General features: G+C 38.9%; 1 protein-coding gene across 1 annotated transcript in view; it reads right to left on the bottom strand.

The window, feature by feature from the left end:
* The window catches only part of ATG4A (autophagy related 4A cysteine peptidase), a 52,294-nt gene that overhangs the window by 21,725 nt on the left and 9,641 nt on the right, over positions 1 to 20,928 (bottom strand). The window lies entirely within an intron of this gene.

Below are 20,928 nucleotides of genomic sequence, written 5' to 3'. Positions count from 1 at the left end.
CGTGCCCTCCATAATAACCACCCCCAGGCTCCCCCAACCTCCCACCCTCCGCCCCTTCAAAACCCTCAGATTGTTTTTCAGAGTCCATAGTCTCTCATGGTTCATCTCCCCCTCCAATTTCCCTCAACTCCCTTCTCCTCTCCATCTTCCCATGTCCTCTGTGTTATTTGTAATGCGCCACAAATAAGTGAAACCATATGATAATTGACTCTCTCTGCTTGACTTATTTCACTCAGCATAATCTCTTCCAGTCCCGTCCATGTTGCTACAAAAGTTGGGTATTCATCCTTTCTGATGGAGGCATAATACTCCATAGTGTATATGGACCACATCTTCCTTATCCATTCGTCCATTGAAGGGCATCTTGGTTCTTTCCAGTTTGGCGACTGTGGCCATTGCTGCTATGAACATTGGGGTACAGATGGCCCTTCTTTTCACAGTACTTTTATTTGCCATTTTATTCACATATGACTTCTGCAGAGAAGGATCTTTAAGTTGAAGATAAAAATAACTTGTCCTTGAGATTCACAGATGCCTATGGTAATCTCTCAAGATAAAGTAACTGAAAAAGACATAATTAATCTTTGCAGTTCACGGGCCAGACGCTCAGAACTTGGGACCACATAATGTGGGATGAGGTAAAATTCACTTTTGTATCTCCTGTGGGGAAAGAGTCTGCTCAAAGAGTTAAGAGTGACTTATGAAGGGGTTCTATCTCAAAAGTTCTCTTTAAGCAATTTTCTGAGAGAAAATAATATTGTAGGTGGTAAATAAGTTTCCAAGATAGCCCACAAAAATTTATTTTAACCTGTAACCAGAGAAATCAAATTGATAGTACATTTCATAGTTCATATTTCAACACACTGCAAGTTCAAAGCTAAGACATCTAATACATGCCTTCTCCTCTGAGCTCTTGGAGGCTTCCTGACCCCTGTGGGGAAGGGAGTTCAGAGACAGTAGGGGCCCTAGCTCCAAGCAGCTGCAGGGACTCTCCCAAAGCAGTCCCTGCGAGCCCCATGGGAACAGTTTTCCTGTAAAAATGACATTGCGAGATATATTTAACCCACTTAAAAGGATGAATTGTTTACTTTTGGCTTTGTTTTCTGAGGCAGGAGCATGCTGTTTTCATAGAAATAAATGTTCCTAAATATAAACGAGTCCCATCTGATCATGAAAACAGGTTCACCTGCTCAAAATACTTGGTTGGAGGCTAAAGTTTTATTTTGTATAATTTGTGCAAACTGAAGTTACAATCTGAAGTTATAATTTTAGAAACACAGCTACCCAGGGATATCACCTTTCTTGAAACTTATTACAGAAGCCCAATTTTTCAGGGATTTAAGTAGCTTTTCTCCTCAGGATGTTTTAATCATTAAGGTTAGAGTCTCCAACGGTATTTCAAACCTGAACGGGTTAGAAATGAGGCAGCCATTTTGTTCCCCAGCGAATGCTCATCACCGCAGAATCTGCCAGGGAACCTGTGCCATCTTACCCTTTCTGCCACTGGCGTCGGCCCCTGGCCCAGGCCCAGGAAATACCAGGCTAAAAATGACCACCCAGGTCAGGCCATCCCCAGGAGGTGGTGGACTGAGGTGGCGTAAGTCACACTGTGTACCTTCCCACCCTACTCTTTACCCCTCACAGGCAGGAGAAACCAGGTTAAAATGAACATCCAGTGTAGCCTAGAAACAGAGTCAGAAAATAAGGAGCTCAAGAGGAGTGCAGGAAAGGGACAGCCTGTTTGGCATTCCTTTGGTAGGGGTGAGGAAGAGCAGCACTGGATGAATGTACAGCATGTATGCATATAAGCCTTGGGTCTTTTTTTAGTACTGGCCAGAAAAAAAAAAGTTTCTCTATCTCCAATCCTGTCTCAGTGAGTCATGGCCCAGCCATCTGGTCAAATTAGTACACCCCCTTAAAGTCTGTAAGAACTGTGTTGCTTCATTTGGGACGGCCCTGACCAAAATGGTCACCAAAGAATTGTTCCCTTGCTATTCAGCCCTTTCTCGGGCCAGCAAGAAGGTCATTACCATCTCTATTCTTCCTGATTCTCCCCTTAGAAGATGGACTCCCAGAATGCAGTGTGTCAGGCTATAGCCAGACCCAGATGAAGGTACATGGATGAAGCAAATGAAAGCCAGAACAGAAGATGAAATTAACAGAAGCAAAGAACAGTAACATGGGGAGGGTATATTCAAGAGAGTCTGGTGAGGAAAGGGGAATAGGGTCGTCCACCAGGAGAACTCAGAGCAATGAAGAAGCAGACCAAGACATCACTGAGGTGCAGAAGTGAAGTCGCAGTTTACAACAGAATCACTTCTGACTAACACAGTCCTTTAAAAAAACTTTTTCATAAACTACCTTTATCTTGCCTTAAAAACAGCAAAGACATCATCCCCATATGATTTTCCTGCCCTTTCAGCCTGTTGAAAGAGATAGAAACTATACAGGCAGAGCTACAAAGACTGCAGTTGGGTGGACCAAGAATTTGCTTCTACAAGGTCTGATGAACAACAGTCTTCACTCTGTTCCATTTTACTTTAATAATGATTATTGCACTGAGGTCTCTGCTGGGTTGGCTTAGTGGTCAGCTAATAACTGAACCAAGATTGCCTTAAACTTCTGGAACCAGCAAGTCTCCCAGTCTCGGCCAAGAGGCATCTGTGTACATGTTGGGACATGCCTTCAACACTCAGCCAGCCAGTGGATAACTCTGCCTTAGTCTTCCATTGTGCAGAGCTTGGGACCAGCCAGAGTGAAAGCTTAGAGCCCCATCAGGTCTTTCCTCAGCATGAACACAACAGTGGGAATGCACATAGGCCTGAGCATGCAGATAGTCTTCTAGATTCCCAGGGGTATACCCAAACTTTCCAAGCTCCAATGAACACGTTATTCCTTAGCTTTTTCTTTTAAGCTTTTCAGTTATCTACTGTCTCAGCCAGCTATGAAGTTAATCAATGGCCTCTATAATGGTATTTTCATTTGATCATTTTACTTTCAACTGAAATAGAGCTGACATACAATATTATATTAGTTCTAGATATACAACACAGAGATTTGACAATTTATATATTACTCAATGGTCACCACAATCAGTGTAGTCATCATCTGTCGCCATATAAAATTATTACAATATTGTAATTGACTATTGACTACATTCCCTATGCTATACTTCCAGTCCCCATGACTTATTTATTTTATAACTGGAAGTTTATACCTCTTAATCCCCTTCACCTGTTTTCCCCATTCCATCACCGTTTTCCCCTCTAGCAACCACCAGTTTTTTCTCTGTAATTATGAGTCTGTTCTTGGTTTATTTACTTGTTTTGTTTTTTTGGATTCCACATACAAGTGAAATTTTATCATATCTGTCTTTCTCTACCTGACTTATTTCATTTAACTCAATACCCTCTAGATCCATCCTATTGTCACAAATGGCAAGATTTCATTTGTTTTTATGGTTGAGTAATATTCCATTACACACACACACACACACACACACACACATCTTTATCCTTTCACCTACTGATGGACAGTGGGATTCCTTCCATATCTTAGCTAGTGTAAATAATGCTATAACAAACATAGGGGTGCATATATCTTTTCTAATTAATGTTTGGTTTGTTTGTTTTTGTTTTGTTTTGTTTTGTTTTGTTTTGTTTTGTTTTGTTTTTTGCTTCAGATAAATACCCAGAAGTGGAATTACTGGATCATATGATATTTCTATTTTTAATTTTTGAGGAACCTCCATGCTGTTTTCCATAGTGTCTGCACCTCTAATAGTTTAGTTAAAAAAAAAAAAAAGTCCCTGCCATTCCAAATAAGGGCAAATAAATACAGTCTTGCAAGTGGGGTCTTCCAAGGAACCATCAGAAAGATCAAATAATGACAATTCTCTGAAAATGAGGCTTGGAGTGCCTGTGTGGCTCATTTGGTTAAATATCTGCCTTCGGCTCAGGTCATGACCTTGGGGTCCTGGGATCAAGCCCCATGTCAGGCTCCCTGGTCAGCAGGGAGTCTGCTTCTTCTTCTATCCCTGCCCCTTGCCCTGCTCCTGCTCTCTCTCTCTCTCTCTCTCTCTCTCTTTTTCTCTCAAATAAATCAATACAGTCTTTTAAAAAATAAAATTAAAATGTGGCTTTACAAGAACTCCAACTCCATTCTGTGTCCTACAATGGCTGTCAGGCTCCTGGCTTTCCCTGTGATTAGAAGCTATAAATTCTCAAGACTCCTATAGGGCTGGAGAGCAAGGGATGGGCATAGGGCAAGTGAAAACACCACAAAGTTTACTATTCTTACCAAAATGCAGCTGCTTTTCTTGAATAAATACTACCCAGACTGTTGCAAGCCTTTGGTAAATGTCTACAGTCCTGAAAAGGTTGATTCTGGCCATTTTTACCATTTTTTTTCATTGCTATTATAGACGAAATTTTCAGAGGCCCTCACTCAGCCATTTCTGCTATGTCTTACTTTAATGTCTTCTAGTCACTGACCAGATTTCTAAGGGTTATTTCACAAAATTGCAAGCAAATGAGAAAATGGCTTTGAACGATACATTTTCTGATAGTGCTTCCCAGAGACACTTGTATGTGAGGGCTACTAGGTTCTGTGGGGCTTGTGCCCCACAAACAACACAAATTCTCTAAAGTGAAATCTCATGGTAACAGAATCTCAGGGCCAGAAGGCTCCTGAGATACTATGGCACATCTTCCTTATAGGCCACCTGATTCTAAAGGCATGTCAGGATACTGCTGATTCTAGAACAGCCTTCTCAGCAGTACATACATATTTAATATACTATCAAGTAACAGCTTCAAAAACATAAGAAAATATCTAAGAAGATAGGTATGGGAAGGGTCGAATATTCATTAATATATTAATTCCATAAACTTTTACTGAGTACCTACCATGTGCACAGAGGCTAAAACATCACTGAGCTGTAGCAGCCATCCTCCAAAAGCTTTTAATCTAGTGGAGAGGGTAAGTCTGGAAACAACTAACAATAAGTACTATAATAAAGGAAAGTGATGTAATATACAACATAGGGAATATAGTCAATAATATTAGGATAACTTTGTACAGTGACAGATGGTAATTAGCCCTATTAAAGTGATCACTTCATAATATATCAAAATATCAAAAACATCAAAACACTAGGCTATACACCTGAAACTAATAGATTTATTGTGTGTCAAATATAATTCCATAAAGAAAGAAAGCGACATGGAAGGCAACAAATGATAATTCCAACTGGGGGTGAGTGGGCCCTCTACAACCTAGAGAAGGTAGTATCTGAGCTGAGCCTTAATAGAAATGAGATATAAGTGGGAAGGGGGAAGGGAAGAAATTCCTGGTTGAGGGAACATCAAAAGGATTTGGCAAGCAACTGAACATGAGGTGGGGCTGGGAGGGGGGAAGAGAGAGAGAAAGAAAGATACAGAGAGAGAGAGGGAGGGAGGGAGACAAAAATAACCTGCAGTTTGGAAGTGTGGATGATTAAATTGGAGCAGAAAAACAAGATGTGGGGTAGGGAGATAAAGTGTGATCTAACCAGAACATGTAGGACTCATGGGTTTGGTTGATAGAAGAAGGACAGGGTTAAAAAAAAAAAAGTGAAGGAAGTCAACCTGCATGGGGATTGTGAAGAGGGACATGGTAGACAGCAGGGAGATTAGCAGAGCCTCAGGAGGCAGGTGGAATTCAAAACAACAAAGCTCAGCCTAAAATGTGCCTTCACCCACCTCCTCCTGGGTCCACTTAGTGTTCTGGTCTTGCCAGCCTCTGCCCACCCAGGCACAGGCCCTTCCCATCTGCATTTCTCTCCCTCCCACTGCCCTGCTTTCCTGACAACCAAGAACCTAGGAAATAGAGAACTGGACAACAATCCTCATCATTTCAAGAGGGACTATCACGTCCCAAACTGCAAGTTTTCTTGAATTTATTCAGCAAATCAAATCCTATAGATGCTGGGTTGTCAAATAGTGCAAAAGACATAAGGATTTCTCTACACCACTATAAACTTTGGCACCCCAAGAAAACATTTATCATTTTAGACTTATAATACAGAATCCTAACCAAAGGGTTAGGCTTCAGCAGGACTTTTTGACTAAAGGAGATTCTATTTAACTGACTGGTGCTGGTGGTGGTGGAGAGCAGGAGGCTGTGCCTGACAAATTTCAGGGAAAGTCCACAAAGGGATAACCAGTCCAGTTGCCGAGGGACCATTGTTCAGTGACTGAGAAGTGACAGTACCCTTTACAGCTAGAAAAACCAACTGGGCCATAAATAACTTGGCCCCACAAAATAGAACATTTCTTACAGATTTTAGTCAATTCATCCTACTGATAATGGTGGTAAGAATCAAATGAGATGCAAAATTGGACTCTCTGGTTTTCCTTTAAAGTGATTCTTTTGGGGGTGCCTGGGTGGCTCAGTCAGTTAAGCGTCCGATTCTTGATTTCAGCTCAGGTCGTGATCTCAGGGTCGTGAGATCAAGCCCTACCTCTGGCTCTGCACTCAGCGGGGAGTCTGCTTGAGATTCTCTCTCTCCCTTTCCCTCTGCTCCTCCCCTGCCACTCTAAAATAAAAATAAATAAATCTTTAAAGTGTTTTTTTTTTTTTAAAAACTCATTGCCTCTTTAAGTATATTTTGGTTGTTCTCATTTCAGGACAAATTATTGTCTCTTTTCTGCTGACTGAAGCACATTTAGAAACACCCATGAGGAAATGGGATTCCATGCATGAACTGGTAAGGAATACACCTACCACTCAGATCACTGCCCCTCTAAATTGCTGCCCCTTTTTGCTTTTGACAACATAACTCTGCTCTTTTTGAAGATATGCCTTTTTTTTTTTTCAGAAGAATAAAAAGATGCCACTTTGGTAAGGCTTATCTTCATTGATAAGACAAAGAAGGCAGGATATTGGATGGATGGATGGATGGATGGATGGACGGATGGACAAGAAGTATTTGATTGGCTTTATAACTCAAGACTTGAGGCAACTATCCCACAAACTGAGGTGAGAATCACCTTGATTATCAACAGGTTTTGTTGTTAAGACTCAATCTACTTAGTGCAAAGCGTGGTTGTATTCCCAAGGAGTACAAGTTGCTGCCATGTAGTGGGTCCAAAAAAAGCCCCCATGGTATTGTATCTTTGATTTTGGACAGTGTCCAAACCAAAAGAACAGGAATGCTCAAATACAGAGCTCATGATTCATGTGGGGAGCAAGATATCATGAAAATGTTTTGCTAAAATGAAGAATGTATCAAACAGTATTTCTCTAACATAAAAATATGTGGGGCCACCTGGGTGGCTCAGTCAGTTAAACATCAGACTCTGGATTTCAGCTCAGGTCACAATCTCGGGGTCATGGGATCGAGGCTCAGGTCAGGCTCTGCGCTGGGCATGAAGCCTACTTAAGATTCTCTCTCTCCTTCTCCCTCTGCCCCCTCACCCTGTACGTGCACATGCTCTCTCTCTCTCTCTCTCTAAACAAAAACAAAAACAAACAAACAAAAACAAATAAACAAACCAAAAAAAAACCCTAAAAACAAAAACAAAACGTGGTTTTCATGGCAGGTGAAGAAAAGGAGGAATCACCCTTCACCCCTCTCAAAATTAGATCTAGCCAAAAAACCCTAAAATTTAAGTTCTAGTCCTACCCTGCCACTAACTAGCTGTGTGACCTTGGAGAACTTACTGCAGCTCTTTGGGCCTTAGATTCTCCATCTATAAAATGAGCAGTGTGTTTTTCAAACAGTACATCATAACTCCTCAGCAGGCTATGAAATCTACACAATGGGTTGCAACCAGCAGTTTTTAAAAAATGACATTAAATACAACAGAAAAATATTAGAACATATCACATGTAATAAGGATTAATACCATTTCATGAGACTCGTTTGTGTGTAAATAAACTCGGTAGCAATACAAAATATATTTCCTATTGTACTGTTGGATCAAAAAAGTTAGAAAGCCAGTGGTCTAGACCTATACTGTCCATACAGTAGTCACTAGCTATATGCAGCTGCTCACATTTAAATTACCTAAAATTAAATACAACCAAAATGTAAATTACTCAGTTGCACTAGCCCCATTTCAAGCACTCAACAGCCACGTGTGGCTAGTGGCTACCATACTGGACAGCACAGCTATAACAAGTTCTATTGGACAGGTTTATCCTAACAACCTACCTATGGAGGTAGAGGTAGGGTGGGTTGTTAGGAGGGGTACTTCAAGCTCTGGGGAAAGAAGATGGGTTTACTTGTCTCTCTCTCTTAAGAGAGTCTGTATGTGAATTTCTAAATAAGTAAGCCAACAGTTATTTACTAAGTTCTGTACTTGGTTCTGTGAGGGATATACAGGAAGTAGCTTCAGAAATAGTCACTAAATGTTAAATGAGCAATTGAGGGCATCATAAAGCATAATATATAAAGATATGAGCCTTACATACATGAAAAATCTAATAATAAAAGGCACTGCATAAGCAAGTGTTGATAATAACTGAATGTGATCAAAATTCAGAAAAGGGGGAAATCAATGAGCATTAGAGCCATCAAAAATGATTTCAAAGAGGACATAGGATTTTAACTGGTGCTTAAATTATTGCTTCAAGTAGGATGAACAGAGATAAGACAGGAGAAAATTTCAGATTAGGGGAATGCTAGTAAGTATGTGTGTGTTAGAGAGGGGGCTAAATTCTGGAGAATACTGGGCAATGAGATTAGAGACGTGACTCAAGACTGGATGGTAGAGGGTACGAAGCAAGCTGGTAGAGTCCAAGTCTCAGTCAAACCACTAACAGCTTTCAGAGCCCTCTCACGTGATGCTTGAGACAGCCTCTTGAGGTATCCAGGGCAAAGATAATTACTTCCAGTTTAGAGTTGAAGGAACTGAGTCTCAGAGAGGTGAGGAGTCTTGCCCAGAGTCAGTGAGCTATATAACCAGGATTCGAACTGACTTAACCTTACTCTCTGTCCAGTATTCTTCCCCACTATACCTTGCTGTTACAATAAAAGCTGGGTCTAAGGCATTGGAGACAAGGGGCAGGAATGAGAAAGTTGTTGTAATAATCCAGACACGAAGCATTGAAGCCCTGGCCTAAGGTGGCAAGAAATCAGATGCTCTGGTCATATAACATACTATAAAACAAACTGACAATGCAGTCCCCACTGTTTATAGGGGAGAGTAAAAGTAGATGGCCCAAGGTGAGAAGAGTGTAATTATTTTTAACTGGAAGTGATCTAAACTACGCCAAAGGAATAAATCTTATTCATATGCTTTGTCCAGATTTTTCCAGACAGCTGAAGGCAATGTTTTGGACACGGTTCCTAAGCAAACAACTCTTTATGTGTCTATGCATTTTTATGAGCCATTTCTGTCTTGCTAGTGTTTCCTTCCTCTGTCCATTTCAATGTTCATTTCTCAGAACTAATTGGTCGTATGATCTCTTACTCATCTAGATTTCCAGTGAGAAAGGACTAGTGCAAAAAGGTCAAGGAGCTACAGGTCTTGAAGTTTTTCCATGTTATTTATTTAGTAAAAATAATTATTGGCAATTTAGTTAATAATAGTTTACTAAGAAAATATTAAAATACAGCATTATCAGACTAATCTGAGAGGATCTCTTCACCTGTGTTACTGAGCTGCTCAAAAACTTCACCGGGCTTCCAAGATTGCTCCAACTGATAGGAGTCGCATATGAACTCATCAGCCTAGAATTTAAGGCTCTCTCCTATACAGCCACCTCCTACATTTATATTTGTTCCCTGCTACTCATTACTCCTTCAGAAGATCTACTCTTTTCAGCCAAAAGAAACCATGTGATACATTGGAGGCTCTCTGCTCATTCATGTCCTACTTATACTTAAGTCCTACCTCAAATGCTACTTTCTCTATGAACACTTCTTCCTCAATTTTCCCACCAAGAAAATGGCTTCTTCTAAGCTGCTACAGTCCCTTATTTTTATCTCTTTTATGACACCAGGCACTTTGTTCTCTAGTGTATTGTTATTTTCAGGCATGTCATATCTCTGTTATTGGAACAAACTCCCACCTCAGTCCATGTAGTGTTTCTCTCCATATCCCCGAAAGCTCCAATCATAGGGCCTTGCAATAAGTTGTCCCCTAAGCCCCATCAAATGTTTATGGGATGAATGGGCACACTGACAAAAGTTGACAAGCCGGTTTATATGTCTGTGCAAACAGCCATTTAACAATCCTTTGTGGAGGACCTACCATATGACTGATATTGTACAAGGCCTTGGGGAGAGTAACATGTGTTAAGCAACTCCAAGTCTGATGGGAAGAAAGAAAGAAGGAGAGTTCATTTTTATGCAGCATGGTCAGTGTTGGCAGGCGGAGCTAAGGAAGCACAGCAGAGGACCATCTAAGCCAGCCTAGCGTACAGAGAAGGCTTGGGGAAGAGAGGTGATGACAGGACTTAGCCTTAAATGATCAGAGTTAAGCAAATATGGTAGAAGAATGTTCCAGGCAGAAGAGCAGCTTGGACCCAAATGCCAAGGGCTGAGAGACTGCAACAGTGAGGCCACATGGAAACTGTCAGGGGTTGAGGCTGGAGAAACAAACAAGCCCAGGAGATGTTGGCCTTGGAAGCCTTGGTTAGGCTTCTGGACTTAACCCAGGCTTCCTGGAGCCCCTGAACACTTTCAAACACACTCAGGAGGAAGTCTGGGCATCTCCCTATGAGCAGAATAGAAACAGTGCAACAAGTAATTGCCTGTAATACCAATCTTAGTTGTTGGTTTTTAAACATTATCAAATTAGCTTCTGTTAAGAAAAAAAAAAAAAAGCCTAAAGTGACCATCTTTGTCAAGGAAGGGGAGAAGGTGGATCTCTGTCTTGGGGCACGCTCACTGGCACAGCACAATGGCAAAAACTCTGGAGTCCTCCCCAGGAACAGTAACTCTTCACTTCATTTAGGGCACTTGCCCAGTTTTTCGCCTCTGTTTAAAATCACCTCACCCACTTCCCAGACCACGGGAATTTTCCCCATACCCTTCCCTTTCAATATCACACTTCATTAGGAAATACTGCCAGCAGGCATATGATGTTTAAAAATTCTTTACCTTTGATGTCATGTAAAACTATACTGCCAGAGTTCAGTTTTCAGATTGCATAAAATTATACATGTACCTTCACTTTCAAAACAAAAGATGTGTTCCAAGTTAACCCTCGGGTAAAGTTCTGTAAAGTGAACCTGATTTTCCAACACTATTTTGTCATTATTTGAGCCACGGTGCCCCAAGAAGAGACAACTGTACTCCATCTCAAAAAGATGCAGCTTGGGCGCCTGGGTGGCTCAGTGGGTTAAGCCTCTGCCTTCAGCTCAGGTCATGATCTCAGGGTCCTGGGATCGAGCCCTGCATCGGGCTCTCTGCTCAGCAAGGAGCCTGCATCCCACCCCCCCCCACCTCTCTCTGCCTGCCTTTCTGCCTACTTGTGACCCGTCAAATAAATAAATAAATAAATAAAATCTTTTAAAAAAATACTCTCTAATATCTGCAGGCAGAAAATCTTGATCTGCTAAACAGAACACAGATCCGTTTTTAACTCCAAAAGTGTCTCTTCATAAAGTAGGGCTGCTTATAAGATGCTCAGCCATCAGCTCTTTCATTAATACTAAGTTAACTTATTCTAAGTTAAAAATGTCTTTTGATTTACTGCACCTACCCTGAAGACTCCACTCCTAGATTTATGTCCAAGAAAAATGAGTGCATGTGTCCACTGAAAGATACGGTAAAAAATGTTCGTAGCAGCTTTATTTATAATATCCAAAGCCTAGAAGCAATCCAAGTGTCCATCAGTGGGATACAATCAACACAGTGTTAGTGTTTGCCCCAAATTCATAGGTTGAAGCCCTAATCCCCAGTATGATGGCATTTGGAGGTGGGCCCTTTGGGAGGTAGTTAGGTCATGAGGATAGAATCCCTGTGAGTGGGATCAGTTCCTGTATAAGGAAAGATACCAGAGAGATGATCTGCCTCCCTCATGTGAAGACACAACAAGAAGGTAGCCATTTGAAAGCCAGAAAGAGAGACCTCACCAGATACCCAGCCTGCAGGTGCCATGATCTTGGGCTTCCCAGCCTCCAGAACTGTGAGAATAAATGTTTGTGGCTTAAGCCATCTGGTCTATGAAGGTTTGTTACAGCAGCCTGAATGGACTAAGACAAGATGCATGGATCAACTGTGGCAAACCATTCATAGCAATGGTACAGAGCAACAAAAAAGAACTAATATTAGGTACAAGACACAGATGAATCTCACAGACGCATTAAACAAAAGAAGTCAGACACAAAATAGTACATACAATATGATTCTGTTCATATAAAGTCTGAAATTGGGCAAAACTAATCTATGATAATAGCAGTCAGAATAGTTGTTACCTTTGGGAGGTGGTGTTGGCTGGTGGGAAGAGGCAAGATGGAAACTTTGGGGAAGCAGAGGTGGGGGAAGAAATGTTATCTTGATCTGGGTGGAGGGTACACATATATAAAATTTCACTGAACTGTAAGCTTAAGATCTGTGTACTTAACGGTATGTAAAGAATACCTCAATTCAAGAAAAGAGAAGAAGGTAAGTCTCTATACTGGATTTATTTCTGGTACAGATTGGCAACATAGATCAAAATTATGCTAACAACAAAATATTTTTTGTTATCAGGAGCAGAGATATAGCTCTAAATTTCTCCCCCCTCAACACACACACATCAAAGCCAAGTGAAAGTATTTGGGGGCTCCAGATATTACTTAGATGCCAGGCTAATTTATTGGGTTTTTCAATTTCTAGTATTCCAAAATGTTATCGATTTTGTAGGCTCACTTTGATTTGATTACAAATTCCCAAACTTACTAATTCTTCTTTTCTACTATAGCATTAGCTGATCTTCATCAGAGAAATATATTGAATTCCCCACCCCCCCCCAAAATGTTAGTGGAAGAAAGTATAGTAGACTGAAGAGAATACTGGCTTATGAATTGGAAGAGCTAGGTTCTATTTCTGCTCTGCCTTTTGCTACATAAGTCACCTTGGGCAACTCTTGTAAACTAAGATTCCCTTTCCTTATCCATAAAATGTAGATAGTATCTTCCCCACAGGGCTATAGTGAGGAGCAAATGAGAGAATGGATATAAACGTGCTTTGTAAACTTTAAATAAGTGTTAACATCCCCAAAGCTAAGTGTTTCGTTAGAACTTGTGCCTGGTTGTGGCCAAGAGAAAATGTACTTAAATGTCAAAGCTTGTACTTCAGTTCCGCACATCTTACATTTCACCAGAGATTTAGGATCAGCAAGTGCACTCAAATTCTAACATCTCTGAAAAGTTGGAACGATTCCATGATAATGAATACTGAAAATAGACGTGTACAGGGAAGCAGGATGAAGAACTGTTTCTTTCCTTTTCCCAATTATGAACTTTAAGTCTATCTCTAGTGTATTCTCCATTATATTCATTTCATACTTCTAGAACTTTGAACTGTTTCTGCAACACTCATGCCACGGTTCCCCCTCTGTGTTATGAATTTCACAGTAACTGTCCCTAAAGGCTGTTCCCATTTCTACTTTCTGCCCTCCATCATGACCATGATAGCAAAATTTAAAAATACTCCCCACTCTGAGCTCCTCATCAGAGACCTGAGTAGTCCTGGTCAGAGAGCCCCAAATAGAAAATGCCATTTCTTAAGTGTCACCTTTTGATGTTTGTTTCTCTGATGACGGGAAGTGATATAGGCCAGAGTTGCCTCAGACTGCTTCCTGTCACCAACTATCCTTTCCATCAGATCCAGCAAGAAATGTCTGATTGGAGAGTCATGCAAGTGTGAGAGGAGCTAGACAGAAGGAAAAACGAAGAATGATTTGGTTTCAACATCCCCAGTGGTTCTCGTTCCTGCAGATTTTGTTCTTAGTCTCAGAGTTAAGTTTGCCAACCTAGAGCAAACCTACAGATAAAACAGGCTAGAGAAGATAAATCCTGAAGTTTTCAAGACCCTTGAGAAGCATTACCTTCAGGCATTGAGTCCCAGTTTAGAGCTCTTCCATGAACCTTCTGAACTAGGGGATAAAAACTGATTTTATAAAAGTAGATTGACAGCAGCAAAAAGGGCCAGCTGACAAGGAAACAGAATATCATAAAAAAAAACTAATATGGAGTCATATACTCACACACACATACAATTACTAAATGGTCTGGGACCATGCAGTGAAGGGACAACCATTAAATCACATTTCAACAGGCCTTAGAATACCATTGCATTATAGCATATAATAACTGATAGTCATAACAATGGTCCTCACTCAAAAAATTAGATTATGTCCATAAAAGCTGTATAAGAAATCAGAGGAGTAAATTGCTTCTTGGTTGTTTTTTTTTCCCCCTCTTCGGAGAATTCCATTCATGATAGTGAACATGTTAAAAGCTTACAGTGCTTAGAGGGAATCATGAGCCATTTAGGAAATTGTTTATTCAAAATGCCTTTTCCCCAGAAAGAGTGAGGTAACTGAGGTACTACTTTAGTTGGTAAGATGAGATGAATGCTGGTTGTATAACAGACACAGGTGTTATCAGGAGGTCAGAAAAAGGAGATGAGCCTGGATAGCATAATCAGAGAAGGCTTCACTGAGGAGCCAGGGCTCAGGGCTGGGTTTACATTGAAGTCTCTCTTCACCCAAAGCCTGGTTCTGCCTACCTTTATTGCCATCCTTAAGCAGTCCTGCCAGGGTCTCAAGTTTAGAGTCACTAAACAAGACTAGTTTTAAGGGAAATGTAATGATAGTGAATAAAAAGAAAAATGGCAGGCAGACCCTGTACCATAAAGGAGCTTGCTGATGCTTTAATGTCCGAATAAGCAGAGCCTCTGGTATGGGTGGCAATTGTGCCAAACAGCAAATAATTTGTGGGAACCATGGGTGGGGTACCATTCATACTCTGAAACTACTGGAAAAGCAAGGTTTAACAAAGAATTTTTACTTGATAGTCTAATTTTATTTAGTATATAGAAGCATACCAGTGGGAAACTACAAAACATTACTGAAAGATATTAAAGATGACACAAACAAATGGAAAGACATCTGTGTTCATGGGTTGAAAGACTTAATATTGTTAAGATAGCCATATTACCTAAAACAACCTACAGATTCAACACAATTCCTTAAAATCCCTCTACCCACCTCCCCCCGGTAACCATCAGTTTGTTCTCTATAGTTAAGAGTCTGTTTCTTAGTTTCTCTCTCCCCATTTTTTTCCATTGTTCATTTGTTTTGTTTCTTAAATTCCACATATGAGTGAGATTATATGGTATTTGTCTTTCTCTGACTTATTTTGCTTAGCATTATACTATACTCTAGCTCCATCCAGATGTTGCAAATGGCAAGATTTCATTCTTTTTCATAGCTGAATAATATTCCATTATATATAATGTATAAATGTATTATATATACATGTAAATATGTATATATGTATATACATATACATATATGCACACATATATATATACAATTTCTTTATCCATCCATCTATTGATGGACCCTTGGGCTGCTTCCATATCATGGCCATTGTAAATAACGTTACTATAAACACAAAGGTGCATGTACTCTTTTGAATTAGTGTTTTTGTATTTGGAGGGTAAATACACAGTAGTGCAGTTACTACATAGGGCAGTTCTAGTTTTGACTTTTAAAAAAGATTTTTTAAAAATTTATTTATTTTATAGAGAGAGTGGGAGAGTACGGGGAGGGGTCCTGGGGAGGGAGAGGGAGGGAGAGGGAGAGAATCTCAAGCAGACTCCACGCTGAGTGCAGAGCCTGATACAGAGCTTGATCTCACAACCCTGAGATCATGATCTGAGCTGAAACTAAAGAGTCAGACATTTAACCGATTGAGCCACCCAGGCGACCCTCTGTTTTTAACTTTTTGAGGAAACTACATACCATTTTCAACAGTGGCTGCACCACTTTTCATTCCCACCAATGGTGCATGAGTGTTCCTTTTTCTCCACACCCTCACCAACACTTGTTGTTTCTTGTTTTTTATTTTAACCATTCTGACAGATATCTCACTGAAGTTTTGATTTGCATTTCCTTGATGATGAGCGATGCTAAACATCTTTCCATGCATCTGTTGGTCATCTGGATGTCTCTTCTTTAGAGAAATGTCTGTTCATGTCTTCTGCCCCTTTTGAATTATATTATTCATGTTTTAGGCATTGAATTTTATAAGTTCTTTATATATTTTAGATACTAACCCATTATCAGAGATGTCATTTGAAAATATCTTCTCCCATTCAGTAGGTTTTTAGTTTTGTTGACTGTTTCCTTCACTGTGCAGAAGCTTTTTATTTTGATGTAGTCCCAATAGTTTATTTTTGCTTTTATTTCCCTTGTCGCAGTAGATAAATCTAGAAAAATGTTGCTATGGCCACGTCAGAGACATTACTGCCTGTGCTCTCTAAAACTTCTTTCATGTCTTACATTTAGGTCTTTAATCCATTTTTGAGTTTATTTTTATGTATGGTGTAAGAAAATGATCTAATTTCATTCTTTTGGATGTAGCACACCAGCTTTCCCAATACCGTTTATTGAAGAGACTGTCTTTTTCCCATTGGATATTCTTTCCTGCTTTGTCAAAGATTAATTGATCATATAATTATGCACTTATTTCTGGGTTTTCTATTCTTTGCGTTGATCTATGTGTCTATATTTGTATCAGTACCATACTGTCTTGATCACTACAGCTTTGTAATATAACCTGAAGTCCAGAATTGTGATGCCTCCAGCTGTCCTTTTCTTTTTCAAGGTTGTTTTCGTTTTTATCATGAATGGATGTTGTACTTTGTCAAATGTTTTTTCTGCATCTATTGAAATGATATATGCTTTTTATCCTTTCTTTTACTGAAGTGATGTATCACAATGATTGATTTATGAATATTGAACCACTCTTGCATCCCAGAAATAAATCCTACTTGCTCATGGTAAATGATTTTTTTAATGTATTGTTGGATTCAGTTTATTAGTATCTTGTTGAGGATTTTTGCATCTATGTTCATCAGAAATACTGGCCTGTAATTCTCATTTTTTTTGTGGTGTCTTTAGCTGGTTTTGGTATCAGGGCAATACTGACTTCATAGAATAAATTTGGAGCTTTTATTTCTTCTTCTATATTTTAGACTGTTTGAGAAGTATGGGTATTCAATCGTTAAATGTCTGGTAGAATTTACCTGTGAAGCTGTTTGGTCCTGGACTTTTGTTTGTTGGGAGTTTTTTGATTACTGATTCAATTTCCTTGCTGGTAACTACCAAATTTTCTATTCCTTCCTGCTTCATTTTTGCTATGTTATATGTTTCTAGGAATTTATCCATTTCTTCTGGGTTATCTAATTTGTTGGCATCTAGTTTTTCATAATATTCTCTCACAATTGTTTGTGTTTGTACGGTGTTGGTTGCTATTTCTTCTCTTTTGTTTGTGATTTTGTTTATTTGAATCCTTCCCCCCCGACCTTTTTTTGATGAGTCTGGCTAGAGGTTTATCAATTACTAATAGGTGGTTTTTTAAAAAATGTCAACAAAATTGACAACCTTTAGCTACATTAGCTAAGAAAATAGAATACCCAGATAAATAAAATCAGATATGAAAGAGGAAATATCATAACCAATGACACAGAAATTAAAAGGATTATCAGAAACTACTATGAACAATTATATGCCAACAAATTGGACAAACAAAAAGAAATGGTTAAATTCCTAAATGTATACAATTTATCAATACTAAATTGTGAAGAAACAGAAAATCTGAACAGAAGTATAGCTAGTAAGGAGATTGATTCAGTCATCAAAAAACTCCAAACAAATAAAAACCTAGGCCCAGATGGATTCACTGGTGAATTCTATCAAACGTTAAAAGAAGAATTAACATCTTTTAAAGTATTAACTTCATTAAGTTTAATTTTATTTATCTATCTATCTATTTATTTATTTAAAGAGAGTCAGTGTGCAAGCAGGGTGTGACAGGCAGAGGGAAAGGGAAAGACTCTTACACAGACTTTGTGCTCAGCACAGAGCCTGATGAGAGGCTCGATCTCATGACTGGGAGATCATGACCTGAGCCAAAATCAAGAGTCAGATGCTTAACCAATTGAGCCACCAGGTGCCCTGAAAGAATTAACTTTAAATTCACTCTTTAAGTTAAAAACCTTCATTCTTTTTAAAAAAATAAGTTCTGAAGCCAATTTTTCTTAAACTCTTCCAAAAAACTGAAAAGGAGGGAACACTTCCAAACTCATTTTGTGAGGTCAGCCCTACCCTGATACCAAAACAAGAAAAGGACACTAGAGGAAATGAAAATTGCAGACCAATTTCTCTGATGACTATAGATGCAAAAATCTTCAAAAATATGAGCAAGCCAAATTCAATAACATATTTTTAAATATTATACACCACAACTAAGTAAGATTTCTCCCTGGGATGTTAGGATGACCCAACATATGCAAATCAATCAATGTGATACACTACATTAACAGAATGAGGGGAGGAATCACATGATTATCTCAACAGATTCAGATTAGGCATCTGACAAAATTCAACACCTTTTCATGTTGAAAAGTTGAGTATTCTAAATTCAACAAATTAAGAATAAAAGTAAATTACCTCAAAATAATAAAGGTCATGTATAAAAAGTCCACAAATAACATCATACTCAATGGTGAAAAACTGAAAGCTTTCCTCTAAGATCAGGAATGAGAAAGGGATACCCAGTGTCACCATTTCTATTCAGTCTAGTACTAAAAGTCCTAGCCAGAGCAATTAGGCAAAATAAATAAATAACATTTAAATCAGAAAGAAAGAAAATTAGCTTTTTTGTACATGACATAATCTTATATGTAAAAACCCTAAAGAATCTACAAAAATTGTTAGAGTAATTGAATTTAGCATGTACTCTAAATATTTTTATAGGACACAAAATCAACACGCAAAAAAAATCAGTCAGGGGCACCTGGGTGGCTCAGTGGGTTAAAGCCTCTGTCTTCGGCTCAGGTCATGATCCTAGGGTCCTGGGATCGAGCCCCGCATCGGGCTCTCTGCTTGGCCGGGAGCCTGCTTCCCTTCCTCTCTCTCTGCCTGTCTCTCTGCCTACTTGTGATCTCTGTCTGTCAAATAAATAAATAAAATCTTTAAAAAAATCAGTCATATTTCCATCTAATAGCAATGAACTATCTGAAAAAATTATTTAGAAAATGATTCCATTAAAATAGAATGAAAATAATAAAAGTTACAAATAAATTTAACTAAGGAGGTGACCGACTTGTATACTGTAAATTATACAACACATTCCTGAAAGGAATTTAAAGGCACAAATAAATTGCGAGACATCCCATGTTCACGGATTGGAAGACAATACTGTGCAAATATCCACACTATCCAAATCAATCTACACACTGAATGTGATCCCTTTCAAAATCCTGGTGGCATCAAACAAAAATCCTAAAATTCATATGAAACCACAAAGGATCTCAAATAGCCAAAAGAATTCTGAGAAAGAAAAACAAAGCTAGAGGCCACACATTTCCTAATTTCAAGACATATTACAAGGTTATAGCAATCAAAGCAGTATGGCACTGGCATAAAGATAGACACATGGGCCAATGGAATAGAACACAGTGCCCAGAAATAAACTCATACACATATGGTCAAATTATCTTTGACAAGGGTGCCAAGAGTACACAATGAAGAAAGGATAGTCTTTTCAACAAATAGTGTTGGGGAAAGGACATCCTCATGCAAAAGAAAAATGGGGTCCTTACTGTACACCATATGGAAAAATCAGCTCAAAATTAAAGGTTTCAATGTAAGCTCTAAAGCTATAAAATGCCTTGAAGAAAAAAACAGTGCAAAATCTTCATGACATTGGTCTTGGCAATGACTTCTTAAATATGACACTAAAAGCACAGGCAACCAAAGCATAAACAGACAGGTGGGACTACATCAAACTAAAAAGCTTCTGTTCAGCAAAGTTAACAACCAACAGAATGAAAAGACAACCTACAGAATAGAAGAAAATACTTTTAAACCATATACCTGATAAGGTGTTAATATCCAAAATATGTAAAGAACCCCTATAACTCAATAGCAAAAAAATAATTTAAAAAAATAATAAATAAATAACTTTACTTAAAACTGAGCAAAGGATTTGGAGAGACATTTTTCCAAAGAAAATATACAAATAGCCAACAGGTATATGAAAAGATGCTCAACATCACTAATTGTCAGGGAAATGCTAATCAAAACCACAATCAAGTATCACCTCACACTTATTAGGATGGCCATTACTTTAAAAAAAAGAAGAAAGAACAAGTGTTGATGAGCATATGGAGAAACTGGAAGCCTTGTACACTGTTGGTGGGAATGAGCAAATGGAAGAGCTGCTATGTAAAACACTATGGCAGTTCCTCAAAAAATTAACAATGAAACTACCATATGATCCAGCAATTCCATTTCTGGATATTTATCCAAAAGAACAAAGATCAGGACCTGGAAAAGGTATTTGCACTGCCATGTTAATTGCAGCATTATCTACAATAGCCAAGAGGTAGAAATAATCTAAATGTCCATCAATAGATGAATGGATAAAGAAAATGTGGTATATCCATACATTAGAATATTAGTCTGCCATATAAATAGAAATCCTATCACATGCTACAACATGAATGAAACTTGAAGACATGCTGAGTGAAATGAGCTAGTCACAGAACAGCAAATACTGCTTCATTCTGCTTACATGAGGTATCTGAAGTATTCAAACTCAAAGAAACAGAAATTAGAACAACAGAGGTTGCCAGGGGCCGGGCAGAGGGGGAATTAGGGTGTTACTTTTCAATGGGTATAGAGTTTCAGCCATACAGAGATGAGAAAGTTC

This window comes from Martes martes, assembly GCF_963455335.1.
Source record: "Martes martes genome assembly, chromosome: X".
NCBI lineage: Eukaryota > Metazoa > Chordata > Mammalia > Carnivora > Mustelidae > Martes > Martes martes.
This window is presented reverse-complemented; position numbering and strand designations above follow the sequence as displayed.